At 34.1% G+C, this 13629-nt stretch overlaps 1 protein-coding gene across 1 annotated transcript in view; it reads left to right on the top strand.

Annotated features, from left to right (window-relative positions):
* The first annotated feature begins 898 nt into the window (after positions 1–898).
* Positions 899–13629, top strand: part of LOC116176836 (trafficking kinesin-binding protein milt) — a 69611-nt gene continuing 56880 nt past the window's right edge. Inside the window, exon 1 of the mRNA XM_031495646.1 lies at positions 899–1002. The gene's annotated coding sequence lies outside the window, so the exon portion shown is untranslated. The remainder of the gene's footprint in view (positions 1003–13629) is intronic.

The raw sequence follows: 13629 nt of genomic DNA, 5'->3' as shown, positions 1-13629 counted from the left end.
AGCGTTTAGTATTTTTCCCCGTACAGCATTCTTTCTCATGTGAAATGAGTTGCCTAACCATAGGGGTATTTTATCACAAGGAGGTTTATATATTGAATTATATGTAGTTCCCAAAAAACGCGATGTTTGCCCAATATTTCTGAGAACCAAATTTATTTAGATCCAGTGGGGCATTCGAAAACAAGATCGGTAAAGTAAAAACGTGCCTTTATATTGTTACAATAACTGAATTAGGTTAATTGTGGAAAAGTGTACGATGTGTTGCTTGCATCAGTTCTAGGGAGTCCTAAAATTGATCTAGGAACTTTCGGTCTATTAATACTTGTTGTTAGGAATTTTTATACCCTTACTTAGTGTTGGCAATAACTTGTGATCAACGAACATTTTCTAACGTCAAAAATTTGTCATCCTGTGGAAAAAGTTAATAAATACAATACGGTGAATTATAAATTAAAATTAAATTAAATAATTGACTCTTTAATTTGAATGTTGTGACAAGTTTTATTAATAAGAATTCGTTTTCGTTAACCTTAATAATATAATGGTGCAATTTCTAACAATTTAGCCCTTAAAGGCACTATGAAATGTCAAAATGTAAGTAATCTTTTGAATTTTAACATATAAACATTGCAAAATTGACCAAGTTGTAATCTATCAATACAGAGTTGTATATTTCTTTTCATTTGTGGAATTACATAATGATCATTGACACCAGCTTCGAATTTTACTAGGAAAAGATCCTTGTCCCAGTGGAGGATAAGTGTCTGCATTTTTGTAAATTAATGCACTAGTTGTCATGCTAGATTATTTTACTTGGAATTGTGGTTTATCATATTTGATAAGGTGTAGTACATTAGGTGTACTTTTGAATGTTGCAGACGAGAGAAATTTACTGAAATTGGTGTATTTTCAAACTGGCAGCCAAAGAAGAGGCAAGTTGCGCTTCGCGCGCACACCTCGATCGTGCCTCTTCATCTACCCAAGACCAGGGGACTATCACAGGTATGATTAATATGAAATTTCGTTTCGTGGAATCATCCTGATCATTTCTCATTTGAGCAAAGTTTAAGTATAGAACAATCCTATTTCATTACAAAAGTAACCCCGATTAGCTGTATGTAACGCTTTTATACTTACCTTCTTGTTAAATTTCAATCAAGATTGTTCGAAGGAAGCTTTAATCTTTTAATTGCGAATGTCGATCTTAGTGATTTCTCACCGAGATATTTTTATCTTTATTCCGTTGTTTTAATTAGATATGTAGAGAAGAGTTTTTGGCACGCATGTTAATCGTATGTAATTAATGAGTCTTAACACACAAAGGTCCATTATAAATAGGAAACTACTATTTCCTACGAGTAAATGTACCAATTCAATGGAAATGTTTTCATTAATGGTCATGCAGAGAGAACTTTCTTTTCAGCTTAAAAATTAAGGTTGGCTATTTGCATATATCTAATATATTAATTTGCCTGAAATTGCAATATCTTATTGTAATTTTATGGTAGTTTTGACAATTGTTAAAACATCAAACACTTTCACACTTTTGATATGGTGCCATACTATGCACTGCTGGCACGAACGCTAGTCTGTCAGCTGTACTGTGAGGAAGGTTGACAGCACAGCAAATTGAATCAGTATCGGTTGGTTTTGTAAAAAGCAAAAACACAAGAGGTGTACTGCTACCGCAACGCCGTTAGTAGATGAAAAATGACAATTGGCAACATTGCACTTTTTTGTGAATAGGAAAGGCAACACTGCGTGCGTGTGTTTGTCTCTGTCGTGTTCTGTGTTGTCGTGCCAGACGTTAGTGGCTACACTACTCCCGAGTACCTATCCACTGATATATTTTATATGTGTGGTATTAAATGTAGTTTTTAGTGTGTGTGTTTCTTTTTAATTCGTTTCTAATAACAGTGTTAGTTTTAGTTGTTAGGTTAGGTTTTTGTTTGCAAATGGCTGCTACCAACAAAAAATCCTGTTGTCATTTTTCAATAGCGAAACGAAAGTGCCTATGTCTACTATAAATGAGCCTTCCACCTCACTTGTCATGTACCAAGCTCAACATTGCAAGCTCAAAACATGTCATGTTTGGACAAGAGATGTGGGAATGAAAGAAACGTGTTTGCTTGGTTAGATTGTTGCAGTGTATAACTTGGTGCATCTGCAAGAAAGTTGATGAACTCGGAGCCTTTAAAGAAGATTGAAAAGATGACACTAAAAAAGAAATAATAGAGAGTGTAATTGATGAAGTGATCAAAAGACAACGAACACTGACTTTCGAACAGCTTACTTCATTGCCAATTCTTCTGAAAATGCAAAGGTTAATTGATGTATAAAACTCGGTATAAATAGGTTGTGTGATCCTGTTTTTCATTCCTGGTCTTGTTGAGGTATCTTAGTAAACATCGAAGACTGTATTTTATTTATTTATTTATTATCCCTCTCTTGTTCTGGGCCCAAAACAGGCTTGCGCCCAATTACAGAGTGACCCGCATAATGCTTTTTAGAGGTGCCTCTGCAGAAGGTCTTAAGTTGTTCTATACTACTCCGGTATTTACCTTACGAATTAGGAAAACTGCAGGAAAACCTAATTCGGAGTAGCCGGCAGAATGCTCGAAACTGGTCTAAGGTAATTTCTATCTCTGTAGTAGCTGACACTCTTCTCAATTAAAAAAAAAATGGTTTGACAAGATTGAGGACAAGATAGTAGGTATATTAAGGGACAAGAGTATAATCAAGTCTTTAATGCACGGGCAATGAGTTTAAACGTTGCAAGTGTTTCTTATAGTATTTTTTTATTATATCTGCAATATACTTTAAAAATAAGGGAAATGAAATGTTTATTCTTAATTCCATGATTGCCATGGAAGTGTCACCATTCAATGGTGTCACTTGACGTTTGCTTATAAAAATCACAGTCTTCGCAAATAACATGATTGTAGTTGAAAAAGATGATACAGCGTATTTAAATCTTCTATCCTTGGTGCATTCATTCAAAACTTCAAACAAATACTGCTATTAAGAAGTGGAAAGGTTTGGCAGCATACCCTAAATTGTACGCATCTATGACAGCTTCAAACGAAGGATAAGTACAAGCCAAAGGAATCTTTTGCATTTACAAAAAGCGATCTAAGACGATTCTTTAATTCACCCAGATGACGTTAATCAGTTCCAAATATTCATGGAGAAACGTCATTCCAATCGAAGAAAGGTAGCGGAATGTACCCAAGAGTTAGACCAAGAAATAAACAAAAAATGACAGTGTATATACACTTGGTATGGATGCAGTGCACTGTATAAACACCTTGAATTGCTCAAGGTTGATAAAACTAGAACTGTAGAAGTAGTTGTTGTACAGGGTGTCCCATTTTCGACGCTTTTATAGGGTAATTGTTAGTGTTATCAAAAAAGTAATATGGTGCTCTTCTTCGGTCAAATTTAAAATGGTGATATATTGAGATACGTGGGAAATAAAAAAATTGGCAATTTCGGAATGCCCCTACATTTTGTTAGTTGTTAAAAGAGATACAACAAATAATTAATACAAAAGTTGCTTTATAGTGATTGTTGAATAATCTGTTGTTTTCAAAATAAGTACACGGGGTCAAGTGAAAAAGTTATCGGACCTAACCTCTTTTTTAAATAGAACACCCTGTATATTTTAATCTAAAAGATAGCATATTAAATTCTCAAAAAATTCAATATTCGTTCAACAAGAATTAAGTTAAATTCAAGTATTTTTTTAGATTAAAATATACAGGGCGTTCCATATATTTCCGTATTTTTTTACCCGAACTCGTATACTTATTCCTTGACTTATTCTGAAAACAATTATTATAAAAAAATTTTTGTTATAAACATTTTTCTGTTTCTCTTTTAGCTCTGAAAATATAGACCCATTCGTAAATTGACAATTCGTTTGATTTTTCCCTAATTAACGTTGGTATCTTCTATGGTTTCCGATATCCTCATAGACATCCTTATCTTGGACACAGTATACACATTACATTGATATTTTAAGATATTGATATTTTATCTCAAGTTCTTCCCATTAAAACTAAAAAGAAAGCAACAACCAAACTTACAGGGTGGTTCAAATTCGTGGCTCACAACGCATTTAAAAATTGATCGAAAATAACTGAGATATCACTTTAAATATAAAAGTTGTGGGGTTTATCATAAATCGCCAAGTAAAGTAAACAAAACAAATGAATATCGTAAATTTAGTAAAAAATGCGGAACACCCTGTATATTTTTAAAAAATTGTACACATCTTTTCTTTTTAATTTCCAAAATTAATATGTTGACATTTGCTTTAGCCGTTTGTGAAATATTTGCATTTATAGTATAGCTTCAAATTGTTTTCCAAATCGCAGTTGCCATAAAAAAACAAATAGCCATTATTATTGATTGCTAATTAATATATTATGTTTATCCTGAAAATAACCTAAACCAACTTTACTTTTTAATGTTTTTTTCAATAAACAAAATGTAACAAAATTTTGCAAATGCTGGATATGGTCACCATTACTTCCAATACATTGTTTGTAGTTTGAAGCATGCTCATAAACTCAGGATGTTCATTCAAAAACGGCTAAAGCAAATACTCTCAATATCATACAGAGTGTCCAACATAAGAATGAAGAGCATGGGTAAATCGTAAACCCTCGCGTAAACAAACCATAAGTGAGTCGCTTAAATTAAGACAATTACGTGTTTTAGGGTTTAGTAAAATGGTATTTTAAAAATTCAGATATTCCGATTAGTTCAGAAGATATTGGCGAGGAAATATTGAAGTGCGAGGCCCCTTTGGGGCCGAGTACTTCAATTTCCGAGTCAGGTAATGTCATTTTACTGACGAGTTTTGTATTACATTTTACCCGAAATCGTCTTTTAATATATAATTTCAATTTTTATATAGAACTTTTGATTAATGTCAATCTCTCAGTTATGACAGGAGTCATTATAGACATTTGGAAATGTCACAAATGCGGCCGGTAAAGTGACAAGCGGCAGGAAACGTAATCTTGTCTGGAAACTAAAATTTCCTGACAGAAATTACTCATGTAAATGAAGGTTTCAGGACGATTTTGGGTAAACGAAATTAACCATATTCGTTGTTATTGTTTTCTGGCGCCGTTTGAAAAGATATAAAAAAATAAATAACACTTCCTCATAGGAACTTTTTAAGCTCTACAAGATGGTGCCCACAGATTTTCACTGCGACGTTTCGTCTTTGAGAAACCATCAACTTCATATATGGACCGAAATAAAGTACCTATATACTGCATTCAATTCAGAATCATAAAGAAAAGATCTATTCAATTTTTAAATTTTTCAAAAATATACAGTTCAAAGAAATTTTGGACGCCAATGCGGAAGCATATTATAACTGAACTGTTCAAGGAAAGCTAATATGTCGTCGCGGATTTTTGTGGGAGGTTGAATTGTTTACATTTTGTGTTAAAAGCTATTTTCGATTAGGCTACATATAAATTAAATTGTAACATGTCCTATACATAGGTTTATTTTAGTTATAGATTTGGTATGTAATAAAACACATATTTTTAGTTCGCGATGACAGATAAGTTGAATGAACATTGAAATTTTATGCAATGAAATTTGGCCTGTTGAGACTGATTTAAGAACACTGAATACGCTACGCGAGTTGGATTGCGGAATAAGTTACGTTATTGAACTCAGTTTTTGACAATTACAGCCTTATCATTCCTAAAATAAGTTAGGTGTCCCAAATTTTCAGTGATTTACAATCACTTCCAATTTATGCACTAAAAACGAAAAAAAATTGTCCAAATGGGCCCATAGTAAACAGTTTGCACGTTTCGCAACCATTTCCAGCCATGAATTTCATCTGTCAACCACGTTGTTCCTTCAAAGTGCTCGAACGCGATCAGTGGCCTACTGACAAACTTTGAGGTTTCGTAGATACCAGATATTCAAAACCTGTGTAAAACGTTCAAGTAGCAAAGATAATACTACACCTCTATCTTTGGGTGTAGGGACTACTTCTTCCAATTTCGAAACTTTCTTCTTATATCCTCAACTTGTTGATATACTTGATACTTTGACATATGCCTGGCGTCGTCTTCAAATATTTCTTTCTTCTCGAATTCTTCTTCTGTTCTTTGTCTTTAATTCCAACTTTTCGTATAGTTAGGATTTGGTTATTTTTCTCTAATTATCATCTGCTGTAAAAATGCTGTAATATAATTCTGGTTACTTCTATTTTTCTTATTAACTTTTTTTACGGATTTCGTAATTCTTCTACTTTATCAATTTCTTCTTAACTGTTGCTCTTCTTTCTTCTTTTAATCTTACTTCTTGTTCAAATGTTCTCGGTCCAAAATACCGATTTTCTCTTCTTCTTTAGTTTAAAGTTAACTCTTGCGCTCTAAGGATATCTTCTCCAGCTTTTGTTGAATGCTTCCGCTCTATTTTTCCAAATCCTATCTTCTTGTACTACTTCTATTTTCTTGGCTTTCTTCGATATTCTTCACCATTTTATCTTGACCTTATATGGGCATCGCGATCATAATAGTGGCTGCATCTCCCCTGGCACACAGTTGGTTTGTGACTTCAGCACATGGTCTTCATTATTGCTGCGTCACTTGCTCAGGGTTACTCCTGTTGCATTTCTTTATCCATTTCCCTCTCCTATCGACTTAAATCTTTATTTTTGTGTTATTTGCGACATTTTCAATTAACTACATACGAAATTAGATCACTCACTAGTAGGCGGGGGACATTTTGCCACCCGTAGGCCCAATCTTCAAATAGTATAACTTTTGTTTGAAAACTCATTTTGAAAAACTGTTCGACAATTTTGTTTCTTAAAATTTCACCACGTGTGGGGGTGGCTCCCAAACGAAACACGTTGGATCCTCCGTTTATCTGAAAAAAAATGCTTGTTTTGATCCCATCTGCCATCCAATTTTTTTTACCCTGTATAATTTTTACTGGTTCGTTTTGTGTTATATTTTTTTCAATCTCTTGTGAGTTGGGAGTCATTAGTGTTAAACATTTAATAGAATCTTGAAGAATACGAAACGGTTTACCAAAGAATACGCATATGCGAGAACGTTTTATATCTTCCATTTTGATCTCTACGATCTCCATTACATGTGTACGAGTAGCCAGGCGCAGACTGTCTGGCTTTAAATGGATCTCAGATACTACACTGCAGCATACTAGTTCAATGGATTGCGTGACGAATGTTCTTGCACTAGCTTCAGGTAGTAGAACTAGAAAGAAATAAAAGTCCATGATGAAATTAGCACCGTAATAGATCGGCTGACACGATTCCGATTTCAATGTATTAATTTCTGAAGTCATTGCCCCAGTAAACCATCGCACGTTATTGTATTACAGAAACGTTAAACCGCTTTCTTTGGTTAATTAATTAATCAAGATCTTCCCAAGTTGTAAACAATCCAACTTTCGGTACGACATTGATATCTCCTAAGAATCGAAAAGAGTGTGCGTTAAAACTACAATTTCCCATTGTTTAAATGTATCTTAATATTTAAATCATATCCCAAAGACAATGACTTTGTTTATTTCAAATTCCCTTCTTTCTTCTATTACCCCATGTCGCGACACCCAGTGGGAAGACCAATTTTAGCAGTTGGTTTCTGGTGCGGCACCTTCACTCTTGAACATCAGGAGGCAATGACTTTTACATTACCGCATTAAGTGAAAATGTAACAGATCTTAATTCTGTAATCTGTAATTATTGGATGCAGATTTAATGTGAAAGTTTTTCCACTTTTACTTTCAATAGAGTAATATTAAGTTATTAGTAGAATACCGTTGTTCGTAATTTTCGATTTTTTAATTGTTTATTTCACACTGGCGCATGAACAGACAACTTGTACTTTATAGTTATAAAAAATTTCATTTTGTAATCGCGATGATTCACAGTTTTTTTTGTAAAGCATAACAGGCAACTTCTAGTGTCAGATAAGTTTCCGAAATAAGTAGGTAGTGGACGATTGCCCAAATTTCCACAACGGAGGGCAGTTATCTGGCACTGGCAATTGACTTCTTCCTTGGACCAAGAGGAATGTATATTCTCAAGTCTATATGGATCTTTCGTTCAAAATTTGAGGCACGGAGAGACAGTGAGACGGGCAAGGGTACAATTTCAAGAAGGCCGAAATAGATCTTTATAGCTAATAGCTACAGACTACCGAGGATGGTGATAACAGGGTATGTAATAGAAAACCACCAGTTAGATAGAAAATGGTCGAAGAGGATTGTTTAAAAAAAAAGAGGTAGATGCAAATTTTTTCTTCGGTTGTAGTTTGTTTTTCTCAATTCTATGAATTCAAATTACATAGGAAATAATATGAAATGTTTTGTGGAGATATTTAATTTGCATACAATATCTAATTAGTAAAAACGTGGTTTTGTGAAGGCCGGCCATTATCAAATATTTATCTACAGTGGATAGGTGTTAGAGATTTTGAAGGGTATTAAAGTTTAAGTTCATGTTATTTGCGTACTTATTGCAACGTTGGTTTTCCATGATCGTTACACAGTCACCTCCTTAAAGTTAATCTTTTCATACTGTAAGAGTGTAAGCGTACAAAAATCCTCGAGGGTATTGCTCGTTGGGAAGCAAGTTTTTTTAGTATTCGATCAAACCTACATATTTAAATATTTCATCGGAGATTTTTAAATCGTAGGTGTGTTCGTCTTGTTAGAGTCGGTACTAAATAACGAGAAAGTACCCAGAACAAATAAATGCAAGAAGAAGTAAGGAAAACATATACGAAATACTTACAAAAGAAATAATAGAAGACTGGAGATGTGCGAGGATCTGCGACTATTCTGTACACAGGGTGTCTCAGATGCAGTGGGATCCTATGGGTAGTTTTGTTATTATACCGATAGATTAAATGGACGAAATTTTGCATTTTCATGTTTTGTTTAAAATTCTCTTTAGACTTTAGAGAATTTGAAAATTTAGGTCGTTTTAAAAGTTATTTAAACTGAATGGAAAAGCGTCGATACCTTAATGACATATACTAAAAAGACGTAGTATCATTCGAATTTGGAACCAAATACAGAGTGTTGCATTAAAAAAATTAGCTTTTTGTACCTCGGCTTTTTTAACAAAAACAGTCTATATTCATATGTCAGTAACCACCACCCTATCAAAATGAGAAACTTTCACACTAAACTTTCAACTTTTGTAATTATGGAGATCAAATTCAAAATCACAGGACCCGATTTTTAGAATTTTTGAAATTGAGTTTTGATCAGTTCACAACACGTTGCCTATTTGACTTAATCTTAGCCCTAACCTCTATTCTCGGTAATAACAAAGCTTGGAAATCGGGGAACTTCTTCTCCCTAGTTCCCTCTATGTCGCTCAGGCGCCACGAGACCAGGCATCACCCAAGGCATTGGTCTGACCATGGCGGAGCTATTATTACTTATGCTTTTGTTTGTCCTTCCCTTTCTCTGGTGCCTATTACCACATGGTAGTACTTTTCTACGACTAGCCAGTTTTTGTCGTCTCTACACACTATATTTATTGTATTACTAGAAATACCAGGCGGAGGGCCTGTGTGACATCGTACATCAGTGAGCAGCATTAGTCTGGTTAAATGTAGAAACGCTAAATAATATATAAAATTTAAAAAAATGTTACATCAACCGGGAATCGAACCCAGGCCGCCCGCGTGGGAGCTAAATTGTTAGACTCACGACGACGACGGCAAGCATCATAATAGATATGGATTTGGCGTTAGAGTTTCTTTAATGGTTTTGTTTAGCTCATTTCTCCCACTGTACCACCTCGAGCACTCGGCGCTTTGTTATCTTGTAATCAGCAATCCACGGTCTAGCCATTCTCTAACATGTGGGATGAGAGTCTTGGTCCAAGATGTTCTTTGATCCCATAATAATTGCCACTCGAGACATTTACTTTCCATCCCCACTTTCCAACTCTGGCCTTTACTATAACCTCAACCGGTGGGATACCAGCAACAAGCAATATAGATACTCACCAGCAATTTGAATTGCAAGTAGTCTTTGTATTTTATTGATCATTTTCTTGACACACCCCAACTCGAGCGCTCCCACTCAGACTTCGGCTCCGGATAGTCACCCTGAGTTTATTGGCGAGCATAGTACCCTTCTTCCTTGTTTGGCATGATTCGTAAAAGCGTCGCGTAGTGTTCCACTGCATACCTGACGTGCTCCATAATCGTCTCACTTCTCTCTATTACCACCCATAGTACTTTCATGGTAAATAAAAACCAGTTCCATAATCCGGATTACTTTTGATCCGAGTAGTAAGGATTAAATCAATTTTCTTTAAACAAAATTAAAAATTTCTAAACATTAAAAATTCATAATAAATAATAAATTTCTTCCATGGAGATCACATTTGGAAGCGTCGCCCTTACACTGACCGCGTTGCCACGTTGTATAGCAATACTTATCCTTTGGCGTAAGTAAGTGGTAGCTCGGGGTTCCCCAGTAATATTGGAAATGCTTTTTCCCGTTATTCAACAAAATTACGAGCTTCTCTACACCTCGGTCCCAATGTCTCTACGTCGAAAGTTTAAGTTAGTATTCATTGGTGCGTATTGGCCACTTCGAGATAGAGTCCTTAATTAGAGATGATTGATGGATATGATAATTACTACCCCTAATTTGACACGAAAGGACATACCTTGTGTCCCAGGCTGAACGCACCATAGGGAAAACAGGGTAATATATTTTTTCGCGAAGGATCCACGGGGCTTTTGATATAAATTTGAAATTAGCGTTCAACGTACATTATTGCGCTAGCCTGATGTTAGGAAGAGACTAGAGTAGTGCGTTGAACGCTAATTTCAAAGGCTTCGTGGATCCTTCGCGAAAAAATACATTGGTGGGTTCTACCTGGGACACACTGTATATCTCTTATTTAGTTCTTATTGGCACATTTGTTATTGCAGTTCCGTCTAGTGCGGTCTTACCTTCATTATGTGCTACACTTCAGAGAATCGAGGGACATTATTTCTGACCAAAACTGTACGTCTGTTACTTCAAATGATCCATTGTCCAACTTCAAGTGGTCCAAGGGTCACTTTAATAAAAATACATCTTGGAGGGCCGCAATCTTTGTATGCAACTTTATCAATGATATTGTACAGGGTGAGTGAACAATTGCGCGGAGTAACTTAATACCTTGAAGATAAGATTTTTCGATAGAGTGCTTTTGTATTATGATATGGTTGAATATTCTCCACATTTTATAAATATTTGGAATTATACAGGGTGCGCCTACAAAGTAGGGCGTCCAAATGGTACATTTTTTTAAATAGAACCCCCTGTATTTGAATACATTTTTGAATTCTACGTGTAATTGTACGTCTTTTTTATTATATGGTTAATATCCGAAAAGCTACTAATTTTATAGATAATTCGATTTTTAAGAAGAATTGGGCATTTGCAAGCGTCAGTATATTGTCAAAATTATTACCTACTTAAATTTTGATTCCAGGTTGTATATCTTTCATCCTGGGTTAAGTAAAAGTCATCTAGATCTACTATGAAACATTTAAAAAATAGCTTATAGGGTGTTTTTTTTGTAGATCTAAAGTTACAAAACTTCATATTAAAAATCTCTCTTTTTTTTAATGGAACACCCTATATATTTTTCTGTCAGCTTTTAGCTTCTCCAAAAACCTTCAACTTTTGATAATAATGTTCTATGCCTATCTCTGATAGTTTTCGAAATATCTTGGTTTTCCTGGTTTTTATATTCTAATCTTAAATAAGTTATATGTAATTTACATAATAGTGAGGTGGCCATGCAAAAAAAAGGCAATTTTTTTCTATCTCGTCCAAAACGAAAATCATATCGATTAATTTCTTTTTCAAGCAATTTATTTTAAGTCCAAAAACTGGAGAATAAGTAAAAACATTTTACTACAAAGCAAATTTAATTTAACTCCTAATGTCATCCAGTCAGTGGTATTAGTTTCATTTTTTTTTCATATTCATCTGGTTATTCTGTAAATTAGAACTTATTTCAGATTAAAATATAAAAAGTAGAAAAACCAAGATATTTGTTTATGTTTTTACTATCAAATTTATTCTCCAGTTTTTATAGACTTAAATGAATTATTAGAAAAATGAATTAATAAATATGATTTTAGCTTTGAACGAGGCAGATAAAAATTGCCTTCTTTTTGCATGGCTTAGAATATAAAAACCAGGAAAACCAAGATGTTTCGAAAACTATCAGAGATAGGTATAGGACCTTATTACCAAAAGTTGATGGTGTTCCATTTAAAAAAGTGAGAGTTTTTAATATGAAGTTTTGCAACTTTGGATCTACAAAAAAAAAACACCCTGTAAGCTATTTTTTTTAATGTTTTATAGTATATGTATTTATTTGACTTTTTCTTAACCGAGGATAAAAGATATAAAACCTGGAATCAACATTTAAATAATAATTTTCACAATATACTGACGCTTGCAAATGCCCAATTTTTCTTAAAAATCGAATTATCTTTAAAACTACTATCTGTTCGGATATTAACCATATAATAAAAAAGACGTATGTACAATTTACATGTAGAATTCAAATATGCATTCAAATACAGGGGGTTCTATTTAAAACAAGTTAAAAAGTAATCGTAAACGATTTACATAAAGCGCATTTTCACTTGCATTCATTTCCCATTTGTAAGATGCAACTTCTGTTAAAATCGTAAAAATCCGGCCACAAATATAAAAGATAGCGTTGCACATGGGCAATCCATTGTTGACGTGCTACTTCAATTTCAGTTTATGAGAAGAATTTCATTTCAATGCTTTTCTAAATAAGAAAGTTGGAACTGCGCATGCGCAAACCTAAATTTTAAAACTAATGTTAGATTTTCCTTTGTTCCAAGCGCCTAAGTATCACATTTCACTTAAATAGTTCCATAGATAAAAAAGTTGGCACTGCGCATGCGCAAAATAAAATTTTGAAACTGGCGCTAGATTTTCCTTTATTCCAAGAGCCTATGTATCACATTTCATTTAAATTCTTCCATAAATATAAAAGTTGGCACTGCGCATGCGCAAAGCCAAATTTTGAAACTGGCGTTTGATTTTCCTTTATCCCAAGTGCCTATGTATCAAATTTCGTTTAAATTCTTCCATAAATAAAAAAGTTGGCACTGCGCATGCGCAAAACCAAATTTTGAAATTGGCGTTTGATTTTCCTTTATTCCAAGTGCCTATGTATCAAATTTCATTCAAATACTTTTATAAGTAAAAAGTTTGCAATTCGGTTTATAAATGGTCGAGATGCGAAAAGGGCACTGTGAATTTTGAATCGATTCGATTCAACTTTTGGCATTGCGTATTATATGGCTAAATCTATGCCCATATTGAATTTCATGCAATTCAGTTCATAACTAAGGGAGATGTAAAAGCGATCGAACATTTCTAAACAAAGTTATCGTTCACACGGACAGATAGATGGACAGACAGACAAAGGAACAGACGGAGAGACCAACCGGCAGGCGACAGATAGCAATGCAAAATTATAAACGATCTCTAGGATCGTTAATAAACGGCAAAAGTGTAAAATTATGGAACATGTAAAAA

This window comes from Photinus pyralis, unplaced genomic scaffold, assembly GCF_008802855.1.
Source record: "Photinus pyralis isolate 1611_PpyrPB1 unplaced genomic scaffold, Ppyr1.3 Ppyr1.4_LG7, whole genome shotgun sequence".
NCBI lineage: Eukaryota > Metazoa > Arthropoda > Insecta > Coleoptera > Lampyridae > Photinus > Photinus pyralis.
Note: the sequence above shows the minus strand (reverse complement) of the source record. Positions and strands in the feature narration are given on the sequence as shown.